This window comes from Rattus norvegicus, chromosome 5 (genome assembly GCF_021556685.1).
Source record: "Rattus norvegicus strain SHRSP/BbbUtx chromosome 5, alternate assembly SHRSP_T2T, whole genome shotgun sequence".
Taxonomy (NCBI): Eukaryota; Metazoa; Chordata; class Mammalia; order Rodentia; family Muridae; genus Rattus; species Rattus norvegicus.
In genome coordinates, this window is record NC_141538.1 from 41,148,378 (window position 1) to 41,161,770 (window position 13,393).

Here is a 13,393-nt window from a genome sequence, read left to right on the forward strand (position 1 = left end):
CATGGCATCAGGAGCAGGAAATTCATTTTCACCTGTATACAGGAAGAAAATGAAGGGGACAGGATGTGATGCTTCTTCCTCCAACGCTCTGCTGGCTAGTAGTGTCATAGTCATCATCCCCAGTAACTTCATCAACTATGAATCAAGTGTCCAAATACATGAGACTCTTGGGGACATTTCACATGTAAGCCACTCTAGTCCTTTAACTGGCTTGTCACATTGTGGGCCTCAGCAACAAGGGAAGTAACTAACAAGATTTCCATCATTAAGATTTGACATCAATGAAAATAGGTCAAAACTCTACTCTTAAATGCATGTGTTGGGCTTCCAGGAAAGAACTTTTGAGCGGCTACTTTGAAGTTTTCTTTCAGCTGCATCAAAAGCTATAAGAAAAAACAGTCATCATTAGGGAAATAAGGCACACAATATGAAATTAGCTTAAATCTCTCCTCTTGTGCGGCAGTCCAACACTATATGAATGGCAATGTACTTAGTAAATGGTAAATAAAGTGCTGGGTTCCATAACCGATTGATCCCAACTGGCCATCATTACGTTTTATCCGGCCCATCTCCAAGCTGTTTGTGCTGTTCTGGCAGCTGCAGGCTTTGGAAGGGCAGGAGGCCAGGAGTAGGCGCAAAAAGAAATGAAATGCAGCCGGTAGCAGTTCCTGGCTCCTTGCCCTTTTCTGTTCCATGGCCTGTGTGAGTCATTTAATTTGGAGAGAAAAAAACTCCTATTCAAGAGCAACCAAATCTTTCAGCATTAAAAGTGAAATAATAAACCAAAAGAGAAATAACAAGAAAATCCTGGGTTTTTTATCCTCATTCTTGGTGATATTTTGATGTTCATATAAGAGTAAGGATATGTGTGTGTATGTGAGTGTGTGTGTGTGTGTGTGTGTGTGTGTGTGTATATATATATATATATATATATATATATATATATATATATATATAGAGAGAGAGAGAGAGAGAGAGAGAGAGATGGTATTCCTGACTGCAGTTTTCCCCTCTATCCTCTTTGTCCAGCACCCCTCTCCTCCCTTTCTCTTCAGAAAAGGGGAGGCATCCCATGGATATCAACTTAGTCTTAGCATATCAAGTGGAGGTATGATTGGGCACATCTTCTATTGAGGCTAAATGAGGCAGCCTAGTAGTGGAAAAAGGGTACCAAAGACAAGCAGCAGAGTGAGAATCAGCTCCTGCTGTTAAAGTCCCATGTGAAGACCCAACTGCACAACTGTACATAAGCAGAGGACTTAGGTCAGTTCCGTACATGCTCCCTCATTAGCAGGTCAGTGTTTCTGGGCCTCTATGGGGCCAGGTTAGCTGATTCTGTGAATTTTCTCGTGGTGTTGCAATGATACTTTTTTTATTTTTAATTCTGTTAACCTGCCGATTTTTAACCAGGAGGGAAACATAAAAGTGAATTTAGAAATAATTTTTCGATATTTTTTAATGATTTTTTAATGATTTTTGAAATAGAGAATTTTCTTTTCTCAAAAGGCACCAGCGAACTTAACAAAGAAACTCTAAACTGGACGTGGTTGCCTAGGTTGAAAGTCCTAGCATTTATAAAGTTGGGGTCTGAGGATAAACTGGACATGGTAGCATAGACTGGTGGGTCCTAGCACTCAGGAAGCTGAGGCATGAGGCATTTTTAAAATAACATTTTCTATTTAATCTTGGAGAACTTTCTAGATGTAAGTAGAGTATTTTGATTTTATCTGCCCCACTCCCTGGACTTCTCTCCATTAGCTCCTCTGTATGCTTCTTCTTTCAAGTTCACCCCCCCCCCATTTAAACCTACTGAGCCCATTCAATGCTCCCCCAAGAGTGGGGATATCTACTGAAGCATCAACTGACCAGGAGCTACACCTCTATAAAATTGTGGCTCTTCCTCCTCCAGTAACCATCAACTGCAATAGCTCCCCAGTCAGGAGTAAGGCCTCCTGGGCCCCTCCCTACCAATCCTGAATGTTGACCATTGGTCTTATAACAGTCTTATGCATATAACCATAGTGGTTGTGGCTTCGTGAGTGCAATGGCCGTGTAATGTCCAAAAGATTGTGAGTTTCGGAAGTCCGCCATGACCTCTGACCCTTGGCTTCTGCCACCTCTTCATAATAGTCTCTGAATCTTTGAGGGATGGAATATATAGATGGTCGTTTATGTCTGAGCTCTCTATCCCCACTTATGCTGTTTGAGTTCAAAATCAGACTGAGCCATACAGGAAACTTTGTCTAATAGAAAGGAAAACAAACAAACAAACAAACAACAAAAATCCCCAACTCTAAGCAGCAACTATATTCAAAAGATCCTCTTTAAAGATGTATTTATTAGTTTTCCTATATTTTTAAATTTTTATTTTATGTGTGAATGCTTTGCTTGGATGTATATGTGTACCACATACATGCTTGGTGTCCATGGAGGTCAGAAGAGGGTGTCAGGTCCTGAGGGTGCTGAACTAAGGTCCCCTGAAATAGCAACAAGTGCTCTTAACTCCTGAGACATCTTCATCCCCTAAGGAAGCACTTTTTGAGGACCTTCTTTGAGATTATCTTTTTCAAGAGTCACTGAAGACATTCATTTATGTTAAAGACTGTATTGTCAAAGGGTACTGGGCTTAGGGAAAAACTTATAATAAAAGCTCACCATCTATTGTAAAGATTAAGTTACATGTAGCTATATTGAATTGTTTGTGTTAGAATATAAATTGTACTACTTACTTTAAGAATATGGAGAAATATTTTTGACTCAATAACAAGAGCAGGATATACATCTTTGTGTATCAGAGGAGATGAGCAACCCAGATAATCCTGGTCTCCAGAGTTTATTTAAATGAATAGGATATGTTAGCTTGGAGTAGGGGTATTAATAGTTATACAGGGGTACAAATAAATGAGTAAATACTGAAAGTTTGTCAGAATAATCAGTTCTTTTCTATTCTCCTGCCAGGCAGATTAGACTTGTCAATCATGTGTGACGCTTTGGGGTTGATCCTCAGTGATGAAAAGGATCTTCTGATGAGGACAAGACATTGAGGAGAAACTGAAGCTTTTGGTCTGTGTGAGCGTCTATGTTGAAACTGTCCGCTGATCAGTGAAGCTTTAAAGGAGTGGAAAGGCTCTACCTCTTCATTGCTTACCTTGTCTTTCTGAAGAGATGACAGAATTAATGTAGATGCAATGCTTTTAGAAGAGTCATCACATAAAGAAAAGAGAAAGTAGCCGGGCACTCAAGCTTATCCCTCATCTCCATCTACCTCTCTCATATTATTCCCAATCACTGGAAACCTTAATTATGTCTTTAAATGAAGAAAGAGACAGAAAAAGACCGGCAGAAATGAACACTGTACAATCACAATAGGTTTTTGCTTTTCAATATGTTTTATTTCTTTTAGGCCTCTACTAATTTGGCTTATACCTTTATCTGGTTGTTTTAACCCATTTTAGTGACTTTAGGTCATGCTAGTATATGTTAGGAATTGTTCACTAGAAGGTACAAGGAGACCAGCATCCGGGTCTCAGTTTTATAAGCTGCTTGCTGCAAATCTAAATCTCTGTAAATCACCGAGTTGCTTCAGGCTTTTCTCGTGGCTGATAACAATTTAAAAAGTTAAACTAGAATGATCTTGAAGGCTCTACACTGACATTTTGCATTGAAGAGTCTCAATTACTGATCTTCAACATGTGTTAATAAATATTAATAATATTCACCCATTTGCATACTTTTTTATCACTCACAAAGCACTTTCATTTATATGATCTCTTTTAAATTTCTCTAGTGTCTGTGAGTTAGTCACATTTCATAGAAGTGGCAGCAAGCTCCGAGAAGCTATAACTTATCTAGGATCACAAGTTCCTAAGCATGGCAGGGCTGGACAGACAGGGCTCCTGAGAGCATTTCATTTTTTTCTGCCTGTTGCATACAGTTACTCCAAGGTTATGGTAATATGGAAACATGATTAGTTGTTATTGAATTGTAAAGCAATTCGTTATCATTTTCAGAAAGCCATTTTGACTTACAGTTGGAGAACTAGGTATCATTGACAGCTCTGAGGACATGATGTGGACAGTTCTTTTCATTTCGGAGCCTGCTTCTAGGTCTGTAAGAAACGGGTTTGGACTATATGGGCTTGTTTAAAAATGGCTTTCTTCTTGTTGAAAATTTGGATATTCTTAGTAGTTACTATGACTACTTTTTAGGCTAATATCTTGAGAGATTAATATGAAAATGAAAAGCTCTTATGATCTGTATGATGTTGAAATCACAGACTAAATGATTTCTATCAGTGGCTATTACTCATGTTCTCTGGTCATTAATTAGCACCTTAAAAACCCCTATCATTACTGCTTGAATTCTGGTTTTCAACAAGTTAGTTCATTTAAGATTTCACAGGGCCAAACTTGGTGGTGGTGCAGGTCTGTAATCCAAACTACACAGGAGGGTGAAGATGAGGCAGGAAGGTTGCAAACCCAAGTCCTGACAAGGGTACAGAGTAAGTTCAAGGCTAGTTTGGGAAACTTAGAGAGATGCTATGTCAAAATAAAAAGTAAAAGGAAGACTGGATTTCTCAGTTTTAGAGAACTTATCTAGCATCTAGTGTGCATGATGACCTGGGTTCCACACCCAGACATACTCACACACATACATACAGGCACACACACAGGCACACTCACATTCACACACACATGCACAGACCAAGGCACATTAACACACAGGTACATACACATACAGGTACACTCACACACAGGCACACACATAGGAACACACATGCAGGCACACTCTCACACACAGTCACATTCATACACCCAGGCACATACACACACAGGTACACACACACAAGAGAGCTCACAGATTATTTTGGCTGAGTTTTGTGAAAAGCATGTGGCCTTGCATTTTCTAAGAAGTCTTGGTTACAGAGAACAACTAATTGGAACAAATGACAGAAAACTAAGAGGAACTCACTGTGGGGACATTTCATTTTGAGTGATGCCTTTACCATGTAGGATTTTATGGTCACACATGCTCACGATCCCAAAAGGTATCTAACTGATAGACATTTCATGAAGAAGGTCATTTGAGAACAGTGGCGGGGAGGGTGGTGCTTCAAGGGGTCAGGCCAAAGAGGAGTTTTGAACCTGCTGCTTCTGTGTGTGACTCCCCATGGCAGCAGAACATTGTAACTTTTGAAACTAACACGGATGAATCACAACCAACTTGCTGAGCTGGTGACTTTATGCACAATTAAGCCTTGTTGGGATTTTATTTTTAATAGTGCCATTACAGCGTGGGATGCTTTTCAGCTCTGAAAAACATTCCATTTAATAACTAGGCATTAGTTCACACACTAAATCAGGGCAACACTAACTGATAAGCATCACTCCCCCTCCCCCCCCCCTTTGGCCTTATTGTGCCCCTGCCCAGAAAACAAAGCAAGGCCCTTGGGAAGAGAAGTTTCGAGGGAGGATTGCCTGGGTGATGACAATTCCATTTAGTCACAGAACAGAAACTTTGCTCTCAGCTGTTTCTTTTCTTAAACATGAATCAGTCTATTTAACAACCAGCATTTTAAAGAACATTGAAATAAAAAAAAATAGAGCATCATCCCTGGTTTCAAACATTATTACCCCCAACCTCAACACATAGTCCAAAAGAAAAACAAGCAAACAATAACACTAACTACATCTTTGAAAAAAAGCTAGAAATTGAAGAAATTAAAATGTATATAAAAGGACAGGCAAAGAGTGTGCACCAAAAGACATAAAAACGAATGCCAAAAGCAGCAGCTTGTAATAAGTAAATAATATCAAAAACAACAAAACTGCAGGATGTTTATGAAGAATAGGCTATACAGTCTTCTTCTCCTTTTTTTTTTTAACATAAGAGTAACTCAAGAAACCACCACTACACTTAACATGAATTGTTCTCACCAACCTGATGCTAAAAGAAACCATATCAAATAAAATGAGTAATTTATATGATTCCCCATCTACCTTAAGACCAAAAGTTGACATTAATCTGTTAGAAGTCAGAATAGGACCGGAGAGATAGGTCAACAGTTAAGAGCACTTGCTCTTTTAAAGAGGACCTAGGTTCAGTTTCTAGCATACACATGGTGACCAACAACCATCTATAACTCTAGTTCTAGGAATCCTGACAGCCTCCAGTGACTTCCACTGGCAGGAATGCAGGTGATAAAAACACTCTTTTTAAAAAGTCAGAATAACGCTAACACTGGGGGAAAGGCAATGGGAAAAGATCAGAAGGACATATGAGGACTTCTTTTTTATTTTTTATTGGACATTTTATTTATTTACATTTTAAATGTTATCCCCTTTTCTTGTTTCCACTCTGGAAATCTCCTATCTCATCCCCCTCCTCCCTGTTTTTATGAGGGTACTCCCCCACCTACCCCCAACTCCCACATCACCACCTTAGCATTCCTCTACACTGGGGCATCGAACCTTCACAGGACCAAGGGCCTCTCCTCCCACTGATGCCAGATAAAGCCATCCTCTGCTACATATGCAATTGGAACCATGGGTCCATCCTTGTGTACTCTTTGGTTGGTGGTTTAGTCCCTGGGAGCTCTGGGGGATCTGGTTGGTGGATATTGCTCTTCTTTGTATGGGGTTGTAAACTCCCTCAGCTCCTTCAGTCCTTCCCCTAACTCCTCCATTGGGGTCCCTGTGCTCAGTCTGATGGTTGGCTGCAAGCATTTGTATCTGTATTGGTCAGGCTCTGATAGAGCTTCTCAGGGGACAGCTATACCAGGTTCCTGTCAGCACATATTTCTTGGCATCAGCAAGAGTGTCTGGGTTTGGTACCTGCAGATGGACTAGATCCTCAGGTGGGGCAGTCTCTGGAGGGTCTTTCCTTCAGCCTCTGCTCCACTCTTTGTTCCTGTATTTTTTTGGACAGGAGCAATTCTGGGGACTTCTTGCTAGTAATTATCCAGTTTTTATCTGAGGACTTATTATGTGAGTGTGTTCCCATTTTTATCCAACTGTACAGTCACTTTTTGTATCAGCTTCTTTTTCACTTTCCCTTTCCTTTCTATTTTTTTTTTCTTTTTTGAAAACAGGGTCTAACTCATCCCAGGAAGGTGTTGAATTTGCTATGTAACTTGAGATTTACCTAGAATTCCTGATCCATTTATCTCTGTCTCCCAAGTGCTAGGACAACCAATGGACAACTACTATATCCAGCTTTTGTGTCCTTTCCTGAATATGTTTTATCCTTCAGTTAGAACCATAACACTACTTGAGACCCTTCCCATGGGCAAGCACCGGTCCATGACACTATTAATGATGCTCTGTTATGCTTACAGACAGGGGCATGTTGTCCTTTGAGAGGTTCCACCCAGCAGTTAACTCAGATAGATACAGACACCCAAAGCCGAACAGTGGATGGAGCTTGGGGACTCTTATGGAAGAACAGAAGAAAGGAACTGAATTACCAACCAAAAAACACACATGGTCTGGACCTAGGCCTTCCCACACACATGTTGCAAATGTATAGCTTGGTCTTCATGTAGGTCCTGAACAACTGGACTGGCTATCCTCAAAGCTGTTGCCTGTCTCTGGGATATGTTCTAGCTGGGCTGCCTTTTCTAGCCTCAGTGGGAGAGGAAGTGCCTAGCCTAGCAGAAGTGTCAGGGTTGAGGGATACCCAGGGGTCTACTCAGCCGGATGTAAAGTGAATAAGTAAAAAATAAAATAAAATTTAAAAAATAAATGTAGTGAAGAAAGGTAGAAATGTGGAAAGTGAATAAGGACTAAAGGAAGGTCTGTTCTTTGTTTAAAAAACATACTTCATTCTAGAATGAGAAATTTCTGCAGTTTAAAATAGGGTTTGAGTTTTTTTGTTTTTTTTTTTTTTTTGTTCTTTTTTTCGGAGCTGGGGACCGAACCCAGGGCCTTGCGCTTCCTAGGCAAGCGCTCTACCACTGAGCTAAATCCCCAACCCCAGGGTTTGAGTTCTTTATAGGCATTAACTGAGGAATTATATCAGGAAATAGAAAGGGTCAGCTTGTCATTTTTATTTTTAATGAATTAGCATGATTTAAAACCGTTTTATTTTAGAATAAATATTCAGATTTACAAAAACCCTGTGATGAATAGAGTGAGATAATCAGACAAGTGGACCGCACAGTTACCCCTTTTGTTAACAAGATGGAATGCCCTTCTGGATGGCCTTGAAGTCATTGAGATCTGCCTGCTTCTGCCTCCCACCATACCCAGTTTCCAATACTCTCTTTTTAGGAAGCAGCTCACCAGGTAGTAAGTGGCACAGTCAAACGTGGAAGATGGAAATTGAGTTTGACTTTCCTGATTAAGATTTCACATCCGTATAATTACATGGCATACCATAACTGTTTCACTTCATGGGGTGGTTTGAATGAGCTGCCTTTCATATGCTGGGCCATTTCAATACTTGGTTCCCAGTTGTTCTGTTTGGGGAGGTTTAGGACGTATGGCTTTGCTGATGGAAGCCAGCCATTGGCTATTTCCTGGTTTGTCCGTTCTACTTCACGTTTGCTGTTAGAGGCATGAGCTCTTAGTTGCTTATGCCGCCATACCTGGTGCTTGCTGCGATGCTCCCGTATGTACTTGTGATGGATTCTTAACCATCTAGAATCCCAAGTCTCAACCCTTCCTTGCATAAATTGTTTTGATCATGATGTCTTCTCACAGCGATGGAACAGGAAGTAAAGTAGAATTAACAAGTGTTCTTTCTATTTTGCTTCTTCAGGAGAAATTTGGAAATGATGAATGGTTCAGCGTGTTATTGAAAGTTTCCCATTAATAAGGCTGGAAAGATGGCTCTTTCTGTGAACCTGTTTGGTTCCCAGCATCCACTTCTGACAGATCACCACTGTCTCATTTCAGCTCCAGGATATCTGACCACTTCTGCCTTCCATGGCATCTGAACACCTGCATGCACGTGAACAGGACACACACACACACACACACACACACACACACACACACACACACACACACACAGAGAGAGATTAATAAAAAATTAAAATAAATCTTAAAGTTTGTCATTAGTGGAAACCTTCTGAAAAGGCAAATGTAACGACAGCCAAAGAAAGATTCCTTTGAAAAGAAATGGAGACTAAGGGAGACCCTTGACAGCATCTTCATCACAGGTGGTCGGGTGAATATGAGCCTGAAGGTTTGTTTCTGCGGGCTGAAGAATTTGTTAATTAATTGGTGTATTGGCCTGCTGAGAACTTCTACTGCCCTAGAAGTTCTCATTCTACTGCTCAAGTGCTGAAGGGCTTTTTGCATAATACTTGGGTTAAGTCACCAAGTCCGAAGAAGCTTCAGCAGAACTACATTAGTTTTGGAGGGCTATCTTTGGAAGGACGAGTAGTGTAAAGGTTCTGCCACCCACTGCCAGTTCTGGAGCAAATGGGCCATTTCTAAACCACCACTGGCTTTGCTAAGCAGCTCAAAAGACAAGCAGTCCGGTAGCAGCCAGCCTGGCCCTGGCCCCGCCCTTTGCCAGGCCCCGCCTCGTCGTCGCCAGGCCCCGCCCCGCCTCCGGGCCTCGGTCTTCCTTCCGGGTCGCGCTGGGCCGGGCTCGCCGCCGCGGCAGCAGCACGGGATACTGGGAGCAGCCTCCTGCTGCCCACGCTGCGGGCTTGTGGCGAAGCTCTGCTCGCCCAGTCCCGGACCCTGCAGGGTACGGCGCTTTCTTCCTTCCTCCCTCCTCAAGGTCTCGACGTCCCCCTCGGCGTGGGCGGGGCCGGGCGCGCGCCACTCTGGGGAGCGCGGGGCGGAGGCTCTGGGCCCACGCGTGCCTATGGTGCTGTGCTGCTGTGCAGGCGGAGACCGGACGCGGGTGCGGCCGTCTCTTGTCCGGGCTCTCTTGGGCCTGACGCGCTCACGGCGAGCTGCGGACACTCGGCCTGCAGGCTGCGCAACCGTGACTTCCCTCTCACGCGGGAAGGTTTCTGTCCAAGCAGGCTCAAGCCACGAGATGCCAGGCTGCAGCCTTCTTTCCATGGTCTGGGGTGGGCCCAGCCACTTGTCACTATGTTTTGCGCTGGGGTTGGTTTTGCATTTCCTCTGTTTCCCAAGTGCTCCTAGTCCCAGAGCTTTTGGGATTCAATTCTACTTGCAATCCACAAAGGATTAGGAAGTTAGCTGGCTGTGGCCCACTAGTCTGCTCTGTTGGGAGCCACCCGCTCCCTCTGCTTCCTGCGCACACTCTCTGGTCTGAGTTTCTAAGACAGGCACACTGCTTATCTTGCACACTCTTGTCCTAGCGATAGTGAATATAGGGTCCCTCGCACTCCTGTATCTTGGAGTAAGTTCTTGGGTGGAAGTTCAGTCTTACTTGGTGGCTCTAAATAATAGACAGCCTTGAGTATTCATTGAATTCCATTATTTCCAGACGTGAGTACCAATTTTAAAAATTCCTGCCCCAAGTTTTGGCTCTTTTGAACCCTGTTCTGCCTTTGCTTTCAAAGTCAGAGTGGTCAGGGCCTAAGACCTTGGTTGTTTTTGGTCTCATTGCTGCTGTTTTACAGTGTTGTTTACAGCTGATGTTTCACTTCCAAATATGGTCGTCGAATAGAAGCTTCCTGGTCTTTCCTTGTCAAGACAGTCTTATTACCCAGTCCTCTCAGTTTGGAGGAGTTAATATTTGCCATCTTTGCTCTAACATTGGAGTCCTCTTTGACCTTAAGAACGTGCATTGTGAATAACCCCCACCCCTCCTCCGTGCACGTGCCCAATGGTTTGCTGTTTTGGTGTGGGAAAAATAAAGCTGTACCTTTTTGGTTATTATTAGCTAGTGGCTTAACCATAATTTGTTGAATTCTGTTCTTCCTGACAAGTGCTGGTATATGGTGGACACTTGTGTCTATGTGTTCTTGAGACTTTCTGAACTGATAGGAGCGACCTACTTCCTGGGGTAATGCCATGCTGCTCTTGTTACTCCAGCTTTACAGCGTGTGACGATTTGAACCTTGTCTGGCATATTGTGAACATCACTGAATATTTTTGTAATGAACATTTAGTTGGGGCCAGATTGGATTTCTTTTGCATTTGAGTGTTTGTTGAGCTGGAGTGCGCTCTCTCTCTCTCTCTCTCTCTCTCTCTCTCTCTCTCTCATATATATATATATATATATATATATATATATATATATATATTTCTCGGCTGGGCTCCCTTAGAGATTTTGTTGCCCCTGGCTGCTGAGAGCTGGGCACTGTACCCAGTTGAATTCCCTGTGTCTTGTCCTTCCCCCTAAAATGCCTTGTCAGTTTTTGAGATTTGTAAATTTGTCTCCCCTTTGGCCAGTTGAATTAGTGGACATTCTTAAATAACCCCTCATTTTGCTCACTCAGTTCACCCTGTAGAATTACTCCACACAGAAGCTGATTCTCAGTCTGCACATCTGTTGATGTCTTGCGATGGTCTTCATGTGTGTAGGGTCAAGTCAGTCTTTATCAGTGCTAACATTCTATCCCTGTTTTCAACCCAGGTAAACTCATTGCTCCTCTCAGATATCTCTTTGAGTTTCATCATTCCAACAGGGTATCCCAAACAGAATCAATTTCCTGTGTTGATATAGTAGATATGTAAATAATATTCGCTGCTTAGTATTTTGTTCTTTCCTGATAGAAATGTGTATAAGTGTGTTTCACATAGTCTGTGGTATAGCTTTCTGAAGCTTCCACTTAGTAATAATCACTGGTGAGCGTGTTTTTATATAGAATGACATCTTATCTTTTAAAGGCCTTTTTGGTTCATTACTGTAGGAGCAACCTAACGTTAAACCAATCTTCTCTTGGTATTTAGAATAGTACACATTTATTTCTGCTACAGGTGAAATTACTGGGTCATTTCTGCATGTAAATAGCTTATTCTTGTTTCCTATGTCTCTTTGCTTGGTGTCAATTAGTCTTAGTTTGAAGATATTAAGTGGAAAATTCCAAGGGTAAACAGTTTGTAGGTTTTAAATCCCGTGCTATTCTGAGTAGTGTGATGAAAGTGCATCCCTTCCTGATCTGTGAACTATATCTTTTTCTAGTCCAGCAAAACACCATACGCCCATTACATATTAAGTAACAGACCGGGCTATCAGATCAGCTGTGTTCAAGTAACCTTTTTTATTTTTAATTTAATGTTGCCAAATTTGGCTCAAGAATACTGAGTTTAGAAATCCAAGCAGGTCAAAGAGAAGCCAGCCAGTAAATATTTCCCTTATGATTATGCATGTATGGGGCGTGCATCTATATAGAAAGCAGCATAATCTACCTAGGATTCTCTGCTATCCATGGACCACAGTGGGATTTCAAAACATCTGGTGATTGAAGGACATTATTGTATATATTTGCATATTTGTTTATTTTCTTGGTGCAAATGATTACACTGTTGGGTGAAAGAGTACTTATAACTTTTACTTTTGCAGGGTTTCCTTCACAGCATCCTTTAATATGACTGTTGATAAGGAGACTAGGAGATGGGTCAGTGCTTAAGAGTGTTTGTTGCTTTTGCAGGGGACCTGGGTTTGGTTCCCAGCATTCACAACTACTTGTATCTCCAGTTCCAAGAGATCCAGTGCTCTCTTCTAACCTTTGTAGACACCAGACAAGCACATGGTATACATTCATACATGCAGTCAAAATACTCAAAAAACACAAAATAAAACATATAAATCTAAAACAGTAAATTTTTAAAAAGCTCGATAGCACTCAATAGAAACAATTTATAATGCTGCTTTTGTCATATTGTGTCAAGAATGGTTACAAGTTTGTGATTAAGTCCTACTTAGAAGCCAAGAGTCTGTGGATAATTTTGGAAGGCCTGGGGCACCTGGATCAGAATCAAAGCACTGTCAGACTATGCCATTTTGTGCTGCCCACAGGGTGATATGACAATGGCCACATGACACTAGCACCTGCAGTCAGCTGTGTTAAAGGGGGAGAATCCTGAGTCTTTCATAGTGAGCTGTAAGTAAACATTCCTGTCTTTTGGCTGAAGATGGAGACATGCTGGTTATTTTCCTAGATAGTTAACAGAACTGTGCTGTTGATCCCTAGAGAGAATTCCATATCTACCAAGGCCATTTGCTGTAAACGTCAGTACGCTTTTGTTTGAGACATGCAGAAATACACTTGAACGCCGTATTGAGATAACGGTCACTTTTTACATTTGGTAGCATGGGGATGAAAAATGCTATCTTTCTATTGTTTTAATATGGCATGATTGATAAGGTTGAGTAGCTATTTCTTTTCTCATCATTTGAATTTTCGTTATGTACCATATACCCTTTGTTTATTTTTTATGGGATCCTCTTTTATTGACTTGTTATAATTTTTTATATATTGGGCCATTAAGATTTGACAAGCCATTAGTATTTT

General features: G+C 41.6%; 1 protein-coding gene across 12 annotated transcripts in view; it reads left to right on the forward strand.

The window, feature by feature from the left end:
- Positions 1 to 9,569: 9,569 nt before the first annotated feature.
- The window catches only part of Fbxl4 (F-box and leucine-rich repeat protein 4), a 73,777-nt gene continuing 69,953 nt past the window's right edge, over positions 9,570 to 13,393 (forward strand). For 5 of the 12 annotated variants that reach the window (XM_087548832.1, XM_087548835.1, XM_087548838.1 and 2 more), the window contains exon 1: positions 9,570 to 9,702. The gene's annotated coding sequence lies outside the window, so the exon portion shown is untranslated. 12 annotated transcript variants of the gene reach the window in all.